This window comes from Crocuta crocuta, unplaced genomic scaffold, assembly GCF_008692635.1.
Source record: "Crocuta crocuta isolate KB4526 unplaced genomic scaffold, BGI_CrCroc_1.0 scaffold13, whole genome shotgun sequence".
Taxonomy (NCBI): Eukaryota; Metazoa; Chordata; class Mammalia; order Carnivora; family Hyaenidae; genus Crocuta; species Crocuta crocuta.
The window spans coordinates 1083222-1104178 of NW_027530007.1; the positions used below are offsets into that span (position 1 = coordinate 1083222).

At 51.6% G+C, this 20957-nt stretch overlaps 1 long non-coding RNA gene across 1 annotated transcript; it reads right to left on the reverse strand.

The window, feature by feature from the left end:
• Positions 1–16791: 16791 nt before the first annotated feature.
• LOC144231328 (uncharacterized) lies at positions 16792–19645 on the reverse strand. Its single transcript, XR_013335047.1, has 3 exons — positions 19594–19645; positions 19156–19301; positions 16792–16991 (listed from the first exon to the last, which is right to left on the reverse strand). It is a non-coding gene; the product is annotated as an uncharacterized LOC144231328 (long non-coding RNA).
• Between the last annotated feature and the right edge of the window lie 1312 nt (positions 19646–20957).

Consider the following 20957-nt stretch of genomic DNA (forward strand, 5'->3'; position numbering starts at 1 on the left):
CACGATGGCCAATACTGTGGGACCAATCTGGAGGACCCAAGATGACCGGTTTCCCAGGCTATTGCCCCACCCTGGGGACAGTCCAGAGAAAAGAAGGGAGGGAGCTGGGGGTTCTGGCTGCCCCCAGCCTGCCTGGCAGGGTGAGCCCTCCAGCCCATCTGGACCTCCTGACCCGGGTCAGGCCACTCCCAGGCCATCAAGACTGCAGCAAGCCCCAGAGACCAGAAGGCAACCTTCACTGGCTCTGCTGGAGGGGCAAGAAGGAAGAAGGGCTGGTGGCGATGGGCATGGAAGGGGAGAGGGGAGCTGAGTCACAGGCTGTCCTGGAGCAGGGGTGGGGCAGGCAAGCAGTGGACGGGAGCTCTCCCAATCCTGGGTACTTTGGAGGTGAGCTAGGCCTGGAGCCAAGATTGGGCGAGAAATGCGACACTTGCTGGACAATGGCTGTGGGGGTCACTGCCTCCCTGAGCAAACCAGACTCTTAGGCAACTCTGCAGGGAAAGGCCTTTCACGGGGCGCCCGGGGGGAGGCTCTGTCTGCTGAGGATCAGGCTCTTGATTTCAGCTCAGGTCATCATCTCGCAGTTCCTGACATCGAGCCCTGCATTGGGCTCTGCATGAACAGTGTGGAGCCTGCTTGGGATTCTCCCTCTCTCTCTCTCTCTCCCTCCTTCTCTGCCCTTCCCCCCCCCCATGTGTGTGCACACATGCTCTCTCTCTCTCAGAATAAATAAACTTAAAAGGAAGAAAGGAAGGAAGGAAGGGAGAGAAGGAAAGGAAAAGAAAGGAAAGGAAAGGAAAGGAAAGGAAATGCCTTTAGCATCTCAGATAGATCGTGCCCTGCCCTTCTCCTCCTCATGACTTCCTGCATCCCTGGCACCTGCCAGACCCAACTGCCTTGAGCAGTCAACACTCCATGCTCTGGCCTTGGGCCCTCACAAGTGTTTCTCCCTCTGCCAGGTACCCTCCCCCCTTCCCACCAGCTCCCACTCACCCTCCAGGTCTCAGCTGAGAAATCAGCTCGAGTTGGAAGCTTTCTAAGACCCCTCTCTAAGACAACCCCGGCTTCAGTAGCTACCCCTCTGTGCTCCCAGGGACATGACCTCTCTCCTCTCCTGGCACATATAACTCGTGTTGTAATTGCCTTGTGCCTGTGAGCTCCTTGAGAGAAGGAACCAGCTCCTATTTATTTCTTTATCTGTAATGCCTGGCAGAGTGCTGGGAACATGGAGCCCTCAATAAATGTTGGCTCCGTGAATGGATGGGTTTTTGGGTGGACGGATGAACGGGCAGATGCATTTCCGCAAAGAGTTTTTGCATTGTCGAAAATATGCTTTCAACTGATGCTGATGGCATCCCTTCCGGTGCTTAGATAATTCCCTAGATGACATTACCAAAATATAACACTGAGTTCTTCTTCCCCACATGTGCCAGAGAAAGCCAGAGTTCAGAGGCAGAGGGGAGGATTGACTCTTTGGAGCTGGAAATTTGCAAGTCACAACCCAATGCCCTGAGCTACAAGGAGGAGCAGCTGGAGTAGAAAAGGGAGCCGTGCAAGACAACCGAAACCAGCCAGACAGACAGGGCCTGATGGGTGGAAGGATCTAGAAGCCAGCTGTCCACCCTGCCCACCACTATTCATAGACCTTGAGCCAAAGGCCAGGACACATCACCCTTCAAGGTCAGCAGAATTAACACCTAACAACCAAAAATAGGCAGATGTACCATCTTCAAAGATGGTGGGTCAGTGTTGCAGAAAAGAAAAGAGGCCAGGTGTCTCCTGCATCCAAATGGAGGGCAGAGTGGCTGCTGGGCTGAGGGGCACATCTGAAAGTTTCTCCCTGGGGCTGGAGACTCACGTCTAGTCAACCATTCTGTAACTTGCCTATTATATGTAGAGTTCCTCCTTTGCTGTCCTGGAGAGAGGGACCACGGAGTCTGAAAGCAAGAGCATCCTGGTTGCTTAGGAGTGAGGTGGACCTCGCTCTGGGCAGGGAGGATACTCCAGGCTCATCCCTACTCAGAATTAGACACCTCCCAGGGCATGACTCTGCTGGTTCCATACTCAGCCATGACCTCTGGGGAATTCTCAGTCCAAGTATCCTAGATGGTGGGTGAGTAGGAGTCAGGATCACTGGAAGGCTTTTTCTCACTGTAGCTTAATAGCCTGGTGTATCTCGTAAGAATAACACTCAGCTGCAAGTATCAGATCACCATGAACTAGGACCTCAAACACCCAGGGTTTATAATCCCATATACAAAGTCCAGATGTTCATATGTCAACTATACAACAATAATTTTTTAAAAAATTGTACATAGTCCAGACATAGACAGTAGATGGCTGATAGGGTCTTCCAATGAAGTCACCAGGGATCCAGGATCTTTCTGTTTCTTCAAGTTTACCTCTAAGTCCAAGATGGCTACTTGTGCTCCATCCATCACAACTACATTTTGGCAGCAGGAAGGAGGAAGGAAGAAAGGGAGGAAAAGGGACACCTCCTCTCTTTTAAAGAGACTCCCTGGAAGCCCAGTCTATCACTTATGTCTGCTTCTCGCTGGCCACAACTTAGTCACATGGACACATCTAGGGCCTTGAATAAACTGAGAACATGGAGCATCTGAATTTATAAGTATAAGAGCAGATCCTGGACGCCAAAGAGTCCCAGTCTCAGCCATCAGTGGGCTTCTGTCTTTGCCAAAATCACGTAGCTAATAAGTGAAAAAGTCTAGATGAAACCAGCTCTGCCCGTCACTGCTGCTCGCGCTCTTAGTTTATAGACTGCACTGTTTCCTTGAGTCCCCGCTCAGCCTTACCCTTACCAGCTATGAGGCCCCAGTCCTCTGAGCTTCAGTCCCTACGCCTCTAAAATAGGAATCATATGAATACCCACCTCAAATGGCTGACTTGTGGAGCAAGACAGATAATGCATGTAAACAGAAGGTCAAGATCGCGTATGTATCAGATCAAGAAGTCAAGGATCTGAATCTGTTTCATCTTGAGTTGAATTCGTAAGAAAGTTGCTGACCCTGATGCCACCTAGGTGTTGTCACAGACCTTTTGATGGAAGATTCTGTTCTATAGAAAATAGGGAGGAAGAGAAGGGCCCCCCGGATAAGTCTGTTCTACAGTGCAGCAAAGGGAGCAATGGCCTAAAGGTCTCGTCTCCAGGATATCTATGCAAGGTCTGGTGTTTCTCTTCTCCAAGATATTCAGAGAGTCTGATGGAGTCCCCTCCCCATCCTCTGTCTCTTCCCCAAGATACCTGTGGCCCCATGACTGTCAGCTGGTCTGGAGAAGAGCAGTCCACAGAATGAAGTTGCCCATTGCCATGGAAACCAAGGCCAGAGCCCAGCACCCTGCAGTTCCCAGGCATATAGCAGATGTGCTGCCTCTGGGTTCCAAGTCCCCAGACAGCCCTCCTATCCAGCATGCGTACCCCCTCCCCCACACACACATGCACGTACACACGCAGCGTATAGCCAGAGATCGGCTGGCTGACCCAGTGGACTGGCAGCCATTCAACTGCACTGTCCTGAGGACCACATTTCTCCAGCTGGTGGAAGACCAGCTCCCTGGCCAGAGAAGCCAATCCCTGTGGCGAAGGATAGCAAAGGGCAAGGCTAATGAAAAGGGGCCTAGATAGGCTGCTGAGGACAATCCTTGGCTGCAACACACATGAAGTCACCCGCTTGGGCCAACGCACAAAGGGAACTCATGTGGTCATGCGTATAAGCCACATGCCAGCAGAGACTCTGGCCCTTCCAGACACAAATGGGTTTTGCAACTTCAGTATCATAACGGACCCAGACAAGGAACATCAGTAGATGCAGCAATAGATTCACGCGGTCTTGCAACACCTCTACAGATCACTTACTCATCACGAAAGGGGAAAGACAGCTTTCCAGTGGAGAAATCTGGCATATGCCACCTTGACCAAGGGATCAGATGGAGGGTCCCCCAAAAGGGGTAAACTAACATCATATGCCTTTTCAAGTGATGCACGAATGGGTCCACGACAGGTCTCATGCAGCATTCTTGCTGAACCACATCAAGGGAGGGAAGGACCACGCCTCTTCATACCATGGGGTACTTTACAAGACATCTGATATGGACTCTTCAAAATGTCAATTACAAGAAAGACCAAAAAAAGACTACATTAAAGGAGACTGAGGGCACACGACAATTAAATGCAGAGCATGATCCTTAGAGGGGGAAACAGCTACAACTGACATTTTTAGAACAATTGGAGAATCTGAATGCGAGCATTTCATCAGATAACATTCTTGGGCCAGTGTTAAAGTCCTGGGGTATGATAACTATATAATTACGGTAACGTCGGAGAAGGTCTTTGTTCACAGACTTGTGCTGATGTATGTAGGGACGAGGCATTTTGATGGCTGTAAGCCACCAATGTCGAGAAAGTAAAAGCTGCCAAGGTCAAGAATCGGTGAATCTGCGTGAAGGACCTGCGGATGTTGGATGGACTGACCACTCTTTCAACTTATCTGTCGGTCTGAATATTTCAAAATCTAAAAATTAACACTCAGGAGGGAAAGAATACTTTTTTACACGTTTTTAAAATTTTTTATTTATTTTTGAGAGGCCGAGACAGAGCACGAGCAGGGGAGGAGCAGAGAGGGAGACAGAATCTGAAACAGGATCCAGGCTCTGAGCTAGCTGTCAGCACAGAGCCCGACGCAGGGCTCGAACCCACGAACCATGAGATTATGACCTGAGCCAAAGTAGGAAGCTTAACCGACTGAGCCACCCAGGTGCCCCCTGGCACCCTCTTCTTAACCTGTGTGCTTCTCACCACATACACATGCAGCCACATGGCTTGACTGTCCACTTGAGTCCCTCTCTCCTCCCTCCCTTGTCCTCTTCTCCTTATCTGTCTCTTCTGCCCTGGGGCTTCGCTATCTCTCTGAAGGACTCCTGCTAGCCTGAATTCCAAGGACCAGCCCTAGCCATGTAAACAGAGAAGGCTCCCCCATAACTTTGGCACCAAAATTCCTCTTGGCGAAGCCAAGTTTAGTCTTCCGTACCTGAAACTCAACCCTTTAAGAAAACTCAAGGCCCCTGCCCCAACATTAGTAATAATAATAGCTACCAGGCTTTGACCTCAGGCCACATACTGGACACCAAGCCAGGTGCTTTGAAGACATCACCTCTAACATCCCCAACAGCCCCACGGGGTGGGGGGCACCAAGAAATCCGAGATTCAGGGAGGTTGATGAACCAGCCAGCAACATCCCAATCTGGGCCTATTAAGATGCTTTCCAACTCAGCCGAGCGTTTCATAGTCAGAGGGTGCCCTGCTTGCCCAAGGGCACTCGACTGCTCAGATAAACAGAGGCGAGGCTGGGACATAGGAGGCTCACCTTCAGGCCTGTGCCCTCATCTACTGGCCCAAACTAGGCACCATCCCTCCTGCCAAAGCACAAAGGCCTGGTCTTACAGGTGATAACTGAAGAGAGGCTCATGGGGCAGAGAGGCCAGTGTAGCCCCAAGTTTGGGGAGCCTGCAGTGGAGACTAGCAGATGGCCATGCATCTACTCTGGTGAACCTGGGTGGGACAAGGAGGCTGCAGGCTGTGCCCGGCCAGCTGAGCCTAAATCTGTAAGAAGTGTCTTTAGGGGGCCACCTGGGTGGCTCAGTTGGGTAAGCATCTGACTTTGGCTCAGGTCACGATCTTGCGGTTTGTAAGTTCGACCCCTGCATCAGGCTCAGTGGTAACAGCTTGGAGCATACTTCGAATTCTATGTCTCCCTCTCTCTGCCCATTCCCTGCTCATACTCTGTCTCTCTCTCTCTTTAAAAAATAAATAAACATTAAAAAAAAAACAGCTACTGTCTTTAGGTCCCAGGCCTTGGGTAGAGTGAGCACATGGAGCTGAGAAAGGATTTGACAGGACAGGGATGGTGGGGAGTGGATAGAAGTTGGAGAAAGAAGGTCCAGGACGAGGAGTTGGCTCAGGGGCTCTCAGTCCAGAATACGGATCCTGGGCATCAGGGGGCTACTGGGGTGCCTCCTCCAAGGTGGCAATGGCCTCTCCTCCCTGCCTCCGCCATCATCTCCTGACTTCCTCCCTAGCCGTCCCCAGCAGAAGTGCTAGATCCCTCCCAGCTCCAAGCAAGTCTGGGGCCCCAAGGGAAATAAACTTGAAAAGAGACTGGAAATTTAATCAAAAGTGGCAACAATGAACTGTGCCTGGAAACCAGCAGGCAATTGAGTTGCAGGCAATTGTAAGCAGCAGCGAGGGCTGAGGCCTGGGAGACCGGGCTAGCAGGAAAGGGTGCAGGTGGAGGGGAGGGGAAGGGAGAGGCCAGCCTGGCCCCACTGGCTCCCCAGGGAGAGGAGGCTGGGTACCAAAGGAAGGCCCGCTCTCCTGGGCCCCTGGGAAGGGATTAGATCTAGACCAGCATTTCTTCTGAAATGCAAATGAGCGTCGCCTCAGTCTGGGAGAATTATTCTCACTATTCTCTCATATAGCCATCTCCAGGGGAAGATGCTGCTATGTCCATTTTGCAGGTAACAACACTGATCTCAGAGAGGTTGAGTAACCTGCCAAAGGCACACAGCCAAAGGACCATTGACTCCAAACCCCAAGCTGGGCCGACATGGGCATCTATTTTGAACCTATTACCAGAATGAGTTCCCTTCAAGCTCTCGGCACCAAGACAAGGTTGGTGAAGTGGGAGACAGAGGGCTTCCTGAGGCCACAGCCTGAGTCCAACAGCCGGGTCTGAGCAAACATGAGTACAGAGGGTGGGGGCAGGTAGACCCAGAGACAGGAGGGTAGGAATAGGGAGGAAGAGGGAGACAGGGGAAGTAAGACCTCACCTGCGAGTCTACTTTCTTGGCCATTTCACCGGCCTCATGAACTGGACTTTGGGCAGGACCAGCGCATGCCCACAAGAGCACACAAGATGGAAACATCCATAAGGAGAGGGCTGAAAGGCCACGGCCCCTCTATGAAGGGGCTGCAGAGCAGCAAGGCTCCCTCATTACCACTGCACTTTGGGCTTGACATCTGATTCCTCTGCCTACCACATCAGTGTGGTCAATGACACTTAGCCTCTCTGAGCCTCAGTTTCCCTTTGCATAAGATGGAGAGATGATAGTTCCATCCTCATAGGGTTCCTACGCACCATGATCAAGAGAACGATACTGTTAACCACACCACGTATACAACCGTTCCTATTATGTTATTATTCGAGCGTATATTAAACGTGGTTGAAATATCCTTGTAAATGAGTCCTGGCCTGATTCTTTTTATAAAGAAAATGAGCTCCCCTGATGTGCCTGCTTTGCGAGCCTGAGCGCTCATACGTGGGGTGTAAATCTATGTGCTACTAAATAGTCCTCCACAAATTTTCCACCTGCCCGATTATGCTGCACTTTGGATCTTTGGCTCTTGAACCTCCTCCCCCTCCCACTTTCCTCCCTCCAGACTTCTGTGCTCATTTCTGAGTCCACAGAAGGAATGTGAGAGGCAAGAAGCTTCAGAGCTGCCTGTTGACCTCTCCAGGGCTGGTAGGGAAGGGGCGCAGCCCCGTGCCCCAGCTTAGCCCTGTGTGGCCTCCATTATGCGAAACCACCGAGCTGGGAACAAACCCAGATCCCAGGGCCACACCATTTGCAGTGTCTTAGGTCAGCTGACCCAGGAAACCAACTCTGAGGCAGATTTGCATCAAGGAGGCTCGTCTGGAAGAAGCCTCGTGGACCACAGCTCCGTGAGTGTGATGGAAGCAGATGAAGTGAACGAGATGTTGAAATGCAGTGTGCTCCAACCCTCCATCCCCTCCATCCCGCCAATCCCCCAGGGAGATCCAGAGCTGGGCTGGCCTTTGGAAGCTGTCTCAAATCAAAGCAAGGCGGGCAAAAATCTACACCCCTGCATTGATCATTGATCTGTCAGGAAATCCGGGCTGCCCTTGGAAAAGGGCATCATCCTGGGTGAGACAACGCCCTCTGGCACAGGGCAGTTCCAGGGAAAGGATCGCTGGCAGCCAAGATTCCCAGCAGCCGTGGGAGGTGCCGTGGTCCTCACCAGGGGACCTGTGGGGGTCACCACAGCATCCACGGCAGCCCACCCCTTGTTTTGCCAGGACCCACTTACTCCAGACAGTTAAGTGCCCCCGTCCAGGGAAAGATTTTCCAGAACTCTGGTTAGTCTCTTTCCTTATAAAAACTTAAAAGAAGGGGAGCTGGGTGGCTCAATCGGTTGAGCATCCAACTCTCGATTTCACCTCAGGTCATGATCTCACAATTTGTGAGTTCGAGCCCCACATCGGGCTCCGTGCTGATGGTGGGATGAGGCCTGGGAGACCAGGGCTTGGGGGATTCTCTCTCTCTCTCCCTCTCTTTCTCTGCCTCTCTCCTGCTCACTCTTTCTGTCTCTCTTTCAAAATAAATAAACTTAATTTAAAAATGTTTTTTAAACTTAAAAAAAGATGGCTAGTGGGTTGAACTATAACTTGGCTGCCATGTCCACTGGACATGAGACTGTAACTGACCCCCATCATCTCCTCCTCTGCTGCCCATTTTAGGCTCCCCTCAACCAGCTAGCACTTCTGCTAGCACTTCTGCTGGTCTAGATAGTTTGCCGAGGGGGGATGGCCCAGACTCATCTCGAACCTGGTCACCTTGCCCTTCCCACTTCAGCGCTACCACACCTGCTCTCTTCCTGTCAAAAACGGACAAGGGAGGGCACCTGGGTGGCTCAGTCAGTTGAGCGCCTGACTTCAGCTCAGCTCATGATCTCGTGGTTCATGAGTTCAAGCCCTGCATGGGGCTCACTGCTGTCAGCACAGAGTCCACTTTGGATCCTCTGTCTCCCTCTCTCTCTGCCCCTCCCTGGCTTGCACTCTCTCAAAAAATAAATAAACACTTTTTAAAAATGGACAAACCAATGGTCCCTTAAGTAACAAAACTAATCTTCTCTCTGCCTTCATTGTGTAACAACAACCCCACCTCCTACTAGCCGACCACCTCTAGCCACCTTCTAGAGTCTGGCCAACTGGCCAAGGCTCTTTTCCTTGCCTGCCAGCCTCGGTACAAGGAATCTGAAATGACTGAGTGGTGGATGTGGGCAAAGTTGAACACTGCCTCTGTACCCTGGTGAAAGTGCTCCCCATCTGGGGCCAGAATAGACCTCTGGACCCAGAGCCTACCCTTGCAGGGCCAGGGAACAAGCTTCCTGAGTGAATCACTGGGAGTGATGTAAGCAAGGCTGCTCCTCCTTGCACCCCTTAGATGCCAGTCTCCTATATCGCTCCCGCTGGGGACATAGCACCAAATAACGGTCATGAACTTGGGCTGCGCCTCGTGTTCCGGAGGAGGGCTCTTTGTCCTCACAGGGTGTCATCCGTAAGCCGTCTCTCACAAGCCCATTGGGAGCTCCAGCTCTACCAAGACCCAGAAGCGCATGAAAGCTATTTTTCAAACAGCGTATAATTTTCCACTGCAGATGGCAATGGCCTTGTTCCAGAACTCGAGGCATCTCTGTTGCTGTTCTCCTTTCGGGGCTTGCCATAAACTCCACATTGTGCCTTTTCCCGCCGCAGATGCGTCTTTTAATCGAAGAGCTTGCTGGGTCACACGCCCGCAGGCCTCCAGGGGGCTGCTGCAGACCCTTTCCTGCCTCGGGTCCCCTCCCCATGCTGGTACACACCCCTGTCACTTGGTGAAACGGGCTGGAGCAGGATTTGACAAGTGCAGAATATGTTGCTTAAAAAACCTAAAAAGGCCTATCAGATGCTGTGTGTTCTTCTGACGTGTGGGAGGTACAAGATGTGATCATTTGTCCTTTCCTTTGGAGGGCACGTCCTGGCCGTACCCCTAAAAATTTCACGGATACACCATCCCCACCTTCTGAAGTACGCCCGTCTTATCAGGGCCTTCAAAGCACTTAGCTATCCCAGATGGGTCGTCGTGATGTAGCTGATGTAACGGGCGGTGTGGTGCTCCCCGGAATGATGGAGTGCTCCAGAGCCTCCCGCGGCACCAGATGCACCTGGACCGGGTAATTCTTTGGCGTGGACAAACGTCCTGTGGACATTGAGCGGCGTCCCCTACCTTCTACCCCCTTCCGTTGTGGCAGCCAGAAATATCTCCAGACGTTGCCAAATGTTTTTGTTGAAACCCACTGTTTTACACTATTTTATGACAGAGGGTGGCAAAGTTAGCATATGCATAAGGCAGAACCGTCCGTGTAACTGCGATCCGTCCCACATGAGTGCAGACTGCTTGTGATCGCCCTTCCCGACCGACGTGGGGGTGGGGGGAGAATTGCCTTTGCTAGATGTGCAGCCACAGATTGAAGTCTGTTTTCTCCTCCTAGAATTTATCTGGCCTTTTTGTGGGGCCCAAACTAATGAGGTGGATAAGAAGATCATCACCCAGGCCTCTTAGGTCTTTAAAGGTGACTCTAAACTCTTGACATTCCTCTTGGCACATGATGCTGGGGTTTGGTTCAGTTTGTTCTTTACCAGGATGTGGGCAGCAGGGGGGTGGTAGTTCCAGAGGCTTCCATTGGACCTTGGCCACTTACAATAGCTTTATCCCTCCGACCAAGGGACTTATGACAGTTCTGTCAACACTCAATCACACACCACGTGTGCCCATTCGAATTATACTTTCAGAAATCAGGGAACTGGGAGGGTTCATGGACCAGTGGATCCACAGTGGCCAAAGCCTGGGCCAGGATTCTGTGCATTTTCTGGTTCCCATCGGCCCTTACCTTAACAGAAGATCATGGTTCCACCTTACATTCCTATGTATCAATGTCGTCTTGGACTCTGTCCCACAGTGTTGCAAATGTCTCGTAGTTCCACTTTCCCCAAGGCACAGTTTCCCAAGTAAATAACCATAGGTCCCTCTGCAGAAGGACTGGGGTATCATTACCAAGTACACGTGCGGTGGTTTTACAGGCTCCTTCTTTGGGGACCTTGCCTCTCCTGCACTGGACAGGGTCTGGGTCCAAGCACTAGCCTTCTATGGTGCAGCTGCTCCAGCCTTCTGGGCACCCATCCGTGAATTCTTCTGGCTGTGAATATCCTGCGATAGTCCTTTAGGCTGCCCACCTCACTGCCCTGGGAACACCATGTTCTATTCACTGTCCTGATAGCCTCTGCAAGCCAGGCTCCCCACCTGCCACCCTGAGCTTGCAGTTCATGCGGTAACGTTGCTCACAATGTTTAAGTCTCACCGTGGGGATTGGGGAGGGGGGGGCTGGCCCTACTAATTCGTCCATCTCATGAACATGGGGGCCCAGTTCTGTGGCAGCGTCTCCTACTATCAGCCTTGGCTTAGGAAAGACTGCCATTGCCGAGCTCTTCAACCATGCTGTCCCTCCCCATCAGTGCACGCCTTGTCATTTTGGTAAATGGACCGTCCTCTGGGCCCCTCCCAGGAATACACCTTGCCAGCGGGTTTTCTGGCTTTCCGTAAGTGTATCCATTATGCCTTGCTCACTTCTTCAAGCCTTTTGAGATCTTCCTTTGCCATCTGCCGCAGCAGCTCTGTTCATGGCTAACTCACTTAGTGTGAGCCCTGGCTTTTTCCCAAGCTTCTGATAGCTGTCCTAACATCGGGTTAGCACCGTCCCCCAGGGGCCTTGCAGGGCTATTAAGTCCTGCATCCTGAGATGGGTTCCCATAGTGACGCGGTCTCCCTAACCAACCTCACATTCCACTGACTTTGATCCTGGAACCCCCCGTGGTCTAATCCTATACTACCCTTCTGATTTTCTACCAGAACATGTTGACTACAGCTTGCAGCCTATTTCGCACATAGTCCCTTTCTTCCCTCAGTGTCACCGGATTATATTGTAACTTGACTCGTTACTAAGGTTTGGTGGCCAGGACGGGAGGCAGAGGTACATCTTATCTTGCAGACCAGAGGCCTCTGCATCATCCTCAAGCCAAGATGGAGTACCTGCCTTTAGCCAGGAGGAGTGGACCACTTTTGCACACCCACGGGGTTCAGGGGAATTCGGTGATTCAAGATTTTCAAATGCATCGACCCAGATGTCCCTGTCCATATGTCACATATTGGCGTCCCACTCTTTCCAATCCAGCTCTGACCTTGGAGTGGCAGACGAGCCAGGGCTGAGAATTCATCCCTCTCTGTAGCTTCTCTTATGATCAAGTTCTGGACCTGATCCTTAGCCGTTGTTGTCCTCAGGCTGTAGGAGATGAGAGCCTCTCCATCTGTGCTGCCGAGGAGGCTCTCCAGATCGCACTCTCCGCTTACACTTGTGACTAACTGCCCACAGCGTTCCTGCCTTTAGTGGTGTGCGGGTAGCCTTCCCCACGGCCCGGCAGTGCTTCTCCAACTCCATGGTCCTCATGATTATTACTTCCTCCAAACGTCTCAAACACCCAAGACATTTTATCCACCAGTGCTTCCCCTCTCCCTGGTTCTCCGTCCCGGTTCCCCCCAGGGACAGTCACCATGCATGTGACAGCATGGTAGGTACTAGCACTATGCTCCCTGCCATCAAAGATGGGGTTGTCATTGCCAGCTGACCAGCGAGTAATGCATCTCAAAAATCCCATTTTAGGGACACCTAGGGGGCTCAGTCGGTTAAGCATCCAACTTCAGCTCAGGTCATGATCTCACGGTTCGTGGGTTCGAGCCCCGCATCAGGCTCTGTGCTGACAGGTAGCTCAGAGCCTGGAGCCTGCTTCAGATTCTGTGTCTCCCTCACTCTCTGCTCCTCCCCTGTTCACGTTCTCTCTCTCTCTCTCTCTCTCTCTCTCTCTCTCTCTCAGAAGTAAATAAAACATTAAAAAAATTTTTTAAATCCCATTTTACAGTCTATCTCCATGGAGCTCCTGGGTGGCTCAATCGGTTAAGAGTCCGACTTCAGCTCAGGTCATGATTACACAGTTCGTGGGTTTGATTGCACGGTTCATGGGTTCGAGCCCCACATCTGGCTCTGTGCTGACAGCTCAGAGCCTGGAACCTGCTAAGGATTCTGTGTCTCCCTGTCTCTCTGCCCCTCCCCAGCTCAAGCTCTGGCTCTCTCTGGCTCTCAAAAAAACAAAACAAAACAAAAAAAACAACACATAAATAAATGTTAAAATAAAACAAACATTCTTCAAAGTTCTAAATTTAAAAAAAAAAGTCCATCTCCTACAACCTCTTCCAATATTAATTGTTTTCAATCAGAACTCAAACATATGGATTAAAAAAAAAACAACAGAACACAGAGGTTGGGATCTTTGTAACGGAGGGAAAAAAGCGAACTAGGCGGAGAGAGAAACTGGATCATGATGCAGGGGCCACAACCAATGCTACAGGGAGCTCTGGGCTCAGACGGCCTTGAGAGTTGTTCCAAATCAAGGAGGCTCCTCCCATCCCGCAAAGAAGGCTCTATTATTATCTCCTACTTATGCAGGAGTCCAGAGAGGTGAGTGACTTGCTCGATATCACAGAGATTTAAATGGCTGCGTCGGGATGTCTACCCTGATCTCACTCACTTTAACAGCTCCTTCTGGATTGTTCTCTACCATCTCCCAGCACCAGGCTTCTCTGTTGGATCTTCTGTATTTCGCCAGTAGGAGAGAGGGAGAGCCACTGCGTGGGAAGTTTTGCAGGCCAGGTCTGGGCGTGGAATCATGGCTCCTTGATGTCCCATTAGCCCGTTAGCCGGAACTTGGCCGTGATGGCCCAGCACCCTCTGATTAGACAGGCGACTGAGAAATGTAGTCTAGCCATGTGCCAGCAGCAAAGGAGAAACCAGTTTCAGCCAAAGTAAGGAAGCTGGATTCCTGTTCTTAGAACAGGGAGCAGTCAGGGCTAAGAGCCTGCGGCAGGCAGGGCCTGTCTGTTTCCCCCGTTTGCTGTTTATTCTTGGGGTTGGGGATCAAAGAGTGCCCAGGGGAAGTCTAGGGGAGGGAGGCGATGGGGAGGGAGGTGGGAGGCATCTGGGAGTTCTGGTCCATCCAGCCCTGCCCCAGGGCATCTAAGGAGCAGCAGTGCCTGGAACCCCAGGCATCCAGGTGTCTAGAAGGACCCAGAAGCCAGAGGCCCCTGCTACCCCAGCTGGAGGGAGAAGTGAGGCCAGAGCATGGGACAGCCTGATCCGCCTGCACCCGGATGAGCCAGGGAGCCCTTAAACAGTCCAGGAGAGGAGAACACGCACTGATACCAGCCTGCCTTATTCTAGGCAGTTCCTGCGAGGTGCTGAGCTGAGGCCCAACCCACAGCAGGTTGTACTCAGATGGGGGGCAGGGACCAGGAGAGAAGCCAGCCCGTGCTCCCCTGGTGGGCAAGGCTGCTCCCCACACTGAGGTGCACTGAGGTACTAATCCTGCCCCCTTCAGGACTTCCGGGGTCCCAGGCTGCTTCCCTTCCCTCCTCCTGTGAAGAGATATGATCCAGTTTGTTAAAGGCTCTGAAAACGCCTGCAGACAAGATGCTGGCTTCTCTTAGTTTTACCAGCATTTGCCAGCCAATTGCAAACTTGGAAAACACCTTTACAGTTCAAAGAAAACGCCTAAGTAGGAGTCCAAACGCCAGACTGAACCCTTGGAAGATTTGACCCGTTTGCCAGTCGAGGCCTCCGAGAAATGAGATGGTATGGGAAACCGCCTGGCACATGGGACCCCCTTATGAATGACATAGTGTGACGTGGTGTCGGCCACTCAGCCAGTGGTTCAGAAGAATGTACCTCTTCTGCCTCCTCCCCAAGGCTCCCTGACCCCAGGGAAGACCCCTGACTCTCCTCCACTCGATGTCATCAGAACTTTGCCAGCTGCCTGGACCAGGAGTTCAGCTCACCCAGCATCACCAGCAGCGGGAAAGACCCTGCGCCCTCTCCCCTCTCATTATCAGGGGAGCCAGAGCACAGCAGCCACTCGGCTCCTGGCCCCCAGCCCTGTTAACCTGTTTCCATTCCTGGCCTCTCACACCCCCACCCCCAAGCCGTGTGGGCAGGAAGCGTGATTTCCGAGGTCTCGCCTGGCTCTCGGGGGTCCTGATGATGGCAGCCACTGAAGATGGCCTGCTGACAGTTTGATTACCAGCGACCTTCAGAGCCAGCTTGGTTGGAAACATGATTTCGCAGGGAATTCTATCGCAGGAAGCTGGGAGGGCTACAGCAGCCACCTTGCAAGGCAGCCCCCACCCACCCCCCGCAGGGACATGGGAGCGCTGAGCGAAGCAGAGGAGTCCAGACCGCTTAGGATTAAACCCGAGCTCTGGCTCTTACTAGCTGTGTGATCTTGGGCAAGGGAGCTGACGCCTCGGGGCTCAGCTTTCCCATCTGTGAAATGGGAACGATAATGTTAGTACCTACCTCAAAGGGTTGTGTGGGAATTGAGTGAAATAGTACATACGAAGTGCTTGGCCCAGTGCCCGGCACGGAGCGATGGGACTGTCACTTACTCAATGCATAGGAGTCACTACCACTAGTAAGGGAAGCAGAGAGAGACCAGGGACAGACCGGTTGCCCCAGTGCCAGAATTCCTTGGGGCTCAGTGTGCTCCCTCCTCGCCTTTCTGTGGATGATTATTGATGGGTCTCTGGGTGGGGGTGGGGAGGGGGAGATTGCATATTCATCAAGCACAGAATCCGTTCTGAGTGGCCAGCGCCTAGCCAAACTACATGTGAATTCTTCGAGATGTCATCCCTGTCCTGACCGAAGATGGTAAGTCTTGTGCACCCTGCAGTTAAGTCCAGCCATCTCTGGACTGGCAGGGACACCTACCCCACTCCCGACAGAGGAAGAGCCGCACGCCTCACTCCGGGCAGTTCTGGAGTTCAAGCTTTTGCCTTGGGCGAAAACGGAGCACACCTGGGCAGGTGCCGCAACGGGCAAGGTACTCTCACCCCGAGATCTGTCGTTGCCAAGGGAAAGAGCCTTTTCGGGTAGAGGCGGCAGCAGCCCCAGGAGCTGAATCGGGAGGCGATCACCCCGAGCAGACTGGTCCCCGTCAGAGGGAGACTAGGGGCTTCCCAGCTGGGGATTGGCGGAGGCAGGGGAGGAGGCAGAGAGCGCGGGTTGGGGGGATGCCAGGGGGCTGCTGTGGGCAGCAGCCTGCTTGTGCTGGTCAACATGCTGCCTGAAGTGGCCCAGAGTGGATATTGGGAAGGCAGGTGGGGTGGGGGTGCCAGGGACACACAGAGACACACCCTCACACACAGACACAGACCCATACACACCACACACACACCTATAAACACCACTCGTCCTGTACACACCCTATAGACTCACCCCATACACTCCTTCACACACACACAGACTCACACATACCCCACTTACACACATACACACACACACACACACACACGGGGGTGGCACTGATTGGCCAGCGATTTGCCCCTTTGCACCCCTCTTCTCCAGAAGCGTTCTCTGCAACCTTTCTTCATTTCTCCTCCCTCCTCTGTCTTTTGAAGCCTAGATCTGGCTCAAAGCTAAAGGGCCTTACTCGCTTGAAAACACCACAGGGAGCAAGCAGAATGGTGGCAGACTGAGCCCCATGGATGGCGCAGCCAATACCCACATTCCCTCATCTGCCCCAGGCTGGGCTGGTGAGGAAACCTGTCACATTCCCAATTGGCCTGATGCTCAAAGCAGCTCCTGCAAAAGGGATGTCATTATCGCCAGATTGCAACCAGGCTATGGATGCTCAGAAAGGGCAAGCGATTTGCTCAGGGTCACCCAGCTCTGCTGACCCCTGTCTAGCGGGAAATCTTCAAGAAGGCAGAGGAACCAGTAAAGATCAAGGACAAAGTGAGACTCAGCCCTTCCCAGAAAGTCCAAGATTCCCAAGCACAGAGGTTCTGCACATGTACTTCAGAGCTAGGCAGACTGAGTTCGAATCTCCTCTCTGCTCCTCCTTCAGTGTGACGTCACTTGATTCCAAGCCTCAGTTTTCCCATCTGCAAAATGGGGTGATCTGTAAGATGGTTACCAGAAAAGGTAACCAAGTCTTTTCAGGTTGGTGTGAAGATTCGTTGAGACGATGCTGGGTCATCTGCAGTTCAATAAATAATAGTTATTATTAAACACTAATAAAAGGAGCTTATCACCTTCTGCCTGAGTACTCAGAGTCTTTTCCCAAATCCAAAAATATACAGCATCCATTATCTGATGCATTAATCTGTCCACTTTAAATTTTGCGTGGAACCACATAGGGTACGTATTAAGTAAAGTGATAAGCACATCTACCATGAATGCCGATTTCCTTTCGAAAATACAATTTCTTGGAGCACCTGGGTGGCTCAGTGAGCTGAGAGCGTTCGACTCTTGATTTTGGCTCACCTCATGATTCTAGGGTCATGGGATCCAGGTGGGGCTTCGAGCTGAGCGTGGAGCTTGCTTAAGATTCTCTGTCTCTCTCTGTCTGTCTCTGTCTCTCTCCCTCTGCCCCCTCCCCCACGTGCTCTCTCTGTCTAAAATAAAACTTTTAAAAATGTTTAAAAAAATACAATTTGTTTACTGTGAGTTCAATAACGAAAGCCTGGCTTACCAGTCCTTTTATTTCTCACCCTTGACCCTGATGCACCCACCAGCTGCCCAGTCTCCTCTCCAGCCCCCAAGCCTGCGGCAGCAGGTGACCTGCATTCCGGCCACACAATCTCTGCTTCCCAGAGGACGAGACCCCTGACTCTCAGCCTGGATTTTCTGCTGAGTCCAACCTCATCGCATCAAACCAAATTAGCAAAGCTCCTTTTGAGCACTCCTTTGGGTGAGGCTACAATTTCTCTCTCCACTCCCTTGTCCCTACCCCTCTGTCCCCACCATAGAGAAGATGTCCCCACTGTAGAGAAGACGTTCTTCCTCTGGCCACCCACACTCCTGGTCTGTTTCCTTTGCTGGCTCCTCTTTGTTACCTGTCCACCCCCGGTAACTGGGAGCTTCCCACCAAGGCTGAACCTCAGCCCTCCCCACGCACTACCCTTTTTTATCTTCTAGGAAGCCCACCAACCCCTGGCTTGGAAAGCCGAGCAAAATCAAGAGGAACCTACATTTTAAGGATATGAGGAAATAAATAGCTCCAATGAGTAGAAGTGACTTAACCAAAGGCACGTTGCACATTGCTAGCAAAACGGAGTTACCCAGCTATTTCACTCCTAGGTGTATCCCCTGAAGAACCAACCACAGGGACTCAAAGAGGCACTTTGTATGCATGTTCATAGCTGCGTGATTCACAACACTCAAAAGGAAGAGCTTCTTTCAACAGATGTCCATCAACAGATGGGTGGATGTACAAAATGTGGGGCTGCCACACCGTGGAATATTATTCAGCCATGAAAATGAGTTCTGCCACTGGGTACAACACGGATGAACCTTGAAAACGTAACGCTAAGCGACATGAACCAGACACCCAGGTCACAAAAGGACAAATATTGTGTGATTCCACTTATTCGAAATAGCTAACACAGGCAGATCTGTAGAGAGCCGTGTGCAAGTTACCAGGTGCTGGGGGAGGAGGGAATAAGCAGTTACTGCTTAATGGATACATCTGTTGGAGGTGGTGAGAAAGTTCCGGAAATGGAAGGCGATGATGGTTGTACAACAGCATGAATGTACTTAATGCCACTGAACTGTATACTTAAGAAAGGTTAAGGGGCGCCTGGGTGGCTCAGTTGGTTAAGTGTCCAACTTCAGCTCAGGTCATGATCACACAGTTCATGGGTTTGAGCCCCACGTCGGGCTCTGTGCTGACAGCTCAGAGCCTGGAGCCTGTTTCAGATTCTGTGTCTTCCTCTCTCTCTGACCCTCCCCTGCTCATGCTGTCTTCCTCTCTCTCAGAAATAAATAAAACATTTAAAAAAAGAAAAGAAAAAGAAAGAATGGTTAAAATCCTGGGGCGCCTGGGTGGCTCAGTCAGTTAGGTGTCCAACTCGGGCTCCGGTCATCATCTCCCGGTTCGTGAGTTTGAGCCCTGCATCAGGCTCTGCACTGACAGTGTGAAGCCTGCTTGGAATTTTCTCTCTCTCTCCCCCTCTCTCTGCCCCTCCCTTACTCACTCGCTCTCTCTCCCAAAAATAAATAAATAAACCTTAAAAAGGGAATGGTTAAAATGCTAAATTATATGTTATGTATATCTTACCATAATAAAAAAATTTTTTAACAACATCATTATAAAACCTGGGTGCAATTACTGCTATGCCATTAATTAGATCCCAGCTCACCTGCCTCACTGTCTGAAGTGTGTAAGAACTGTCTTCACTCACTCCAGGTTCCCAAATCCTCATGGTCAGTTCGTAGCAGTTACACTTTTCTACCCACATCAAACAACCACAGCAATAAAGACAACTAATTGGGCTCCTCCCAGCCTCTGTTTGAAGGGTAGAACAAAGGGGCACCAGGTCAGCTCAGTCGATCTTCGGCTCAGGTCATGGTCTTGTGGTTCATGAGTTCGAGCCCCGCATAGGGCTCTGCACTGACACTATAGAGCCTGCTTGAGGTTCTCCTTCTCTGCCCCTCCCCTACTCATGTCTTTTCCCCTCGCTCTCTCTCAAATATAAATAAATAAATAAGGGTTCTTAAAAAAAAAAAAGAACAACAACAAAATAAAACTTGGGACATCCTCTGATGCAGCCCCCTTCCTCATGCTCCTGTCTGCTCACCGGGTAGCCCAGTAGGTTCTGTTGCCTTTCTTTCTTTTTTTTTTAATGTTTTATTTATTTCTAGGAGAGAGAGAGACAGCGTGAGCAGGGGAGGGTCAGAGAGAGAGGGAGTCACAGACTCTGAAACAGGCTCCAGCTGTTTGAGCTGACTGCCAGCTCAGAGCCCGACGCGGGTCTCAAACCCACGAACCTCGAGATCATGACCTAAGTGAAAGTCGGACGCTTAACAGACTAAGCCACCCAGGCACCCTGGTCTGTTGCCTTTCTTTTAAAGACCTGGCTGGGGCGCCTGGGTGGCTCATTCGGTTGAGTGTCTGACTTCGGCTCAGGTCATGATCTTATGGTTCGTGGGNGACCTGGCCTACTGGGCTCTTCCCCGTGCGGTTGCCACCCCCCACCCAGCTCACATAACTTCTGCTACAACCACCCCGTTGCATCTCCACCCTCTGCTCCCTGTTTTCTTTCCCACAAGTTTGCAGGTGAGCTGAGGTTCATCATCAGGATCGGCCACTGTTGGGTCCAGGGCACTAAATGGGTTCAGGTCAGTTCTGGGTGCCTCCCCAATCTCCAAGGACCAGCGGCTTCCCAGGCTCTGCCTCGCTCCCAGAGAATCACAGGGGCAGAGATGGACAAGCAAACCCACCAGGCACAGGAAAACTGCCACAGGTCACAAAGCAAACACGTCATTGGCCGAGTCGAGTCACGTGGCCAAGCCCAATGTCAGCAGGGTGGTGTGTCTGTCTGCTCAGGCTGCCATAACAGAAAACCATCCGCTACAGGGCTGCAACAACAGAAACGTATTCTCTCACAGGTCCAGCGGCTGGAAATCCCGGATCAGGGCATCAGCAGGGACGGTGTCTGGCTGGCTTGCAGACAGATGCGTTCTCCCTATGTTTTCAGGTGGCCTTTCCTCTGCGCACACGTGCCCCTGGTGTCTCTTCCTCACTTAACCTTAATGACTGCCTTAAAGTCCCTGTCTCTCAATACAGTCCCATTGGGGTTGGGGCCTCAACATACGGATTTGGTGGGGCAGGGGACACAATTCAGTCCCCAGCAGATGGGAAAATAAACTCCCCTTACTCTAGCAGGTGCCCCTGTCAAGAGACCTGACAGAGGGCGTAGGAGCACGATTCTGTAGCAGGAAGCGGACAAATGGCAGCCGGAATCCGATCTAGCACATGTTGTTAGAGGGCCTAAATATATGCATTCGTGTGAAATGTTTAAGATAGTTTTGGCATTTAGTAAACTCTTAATAAGTTTGGCCATTTGTTGCTGCGTGGTTCAGCTAAAATCCCTACCATGTGATGATTTCACAGTTGCTTCTGATGGGCTTGCAGATCGATGGTTGGTTTCACCACGAATGC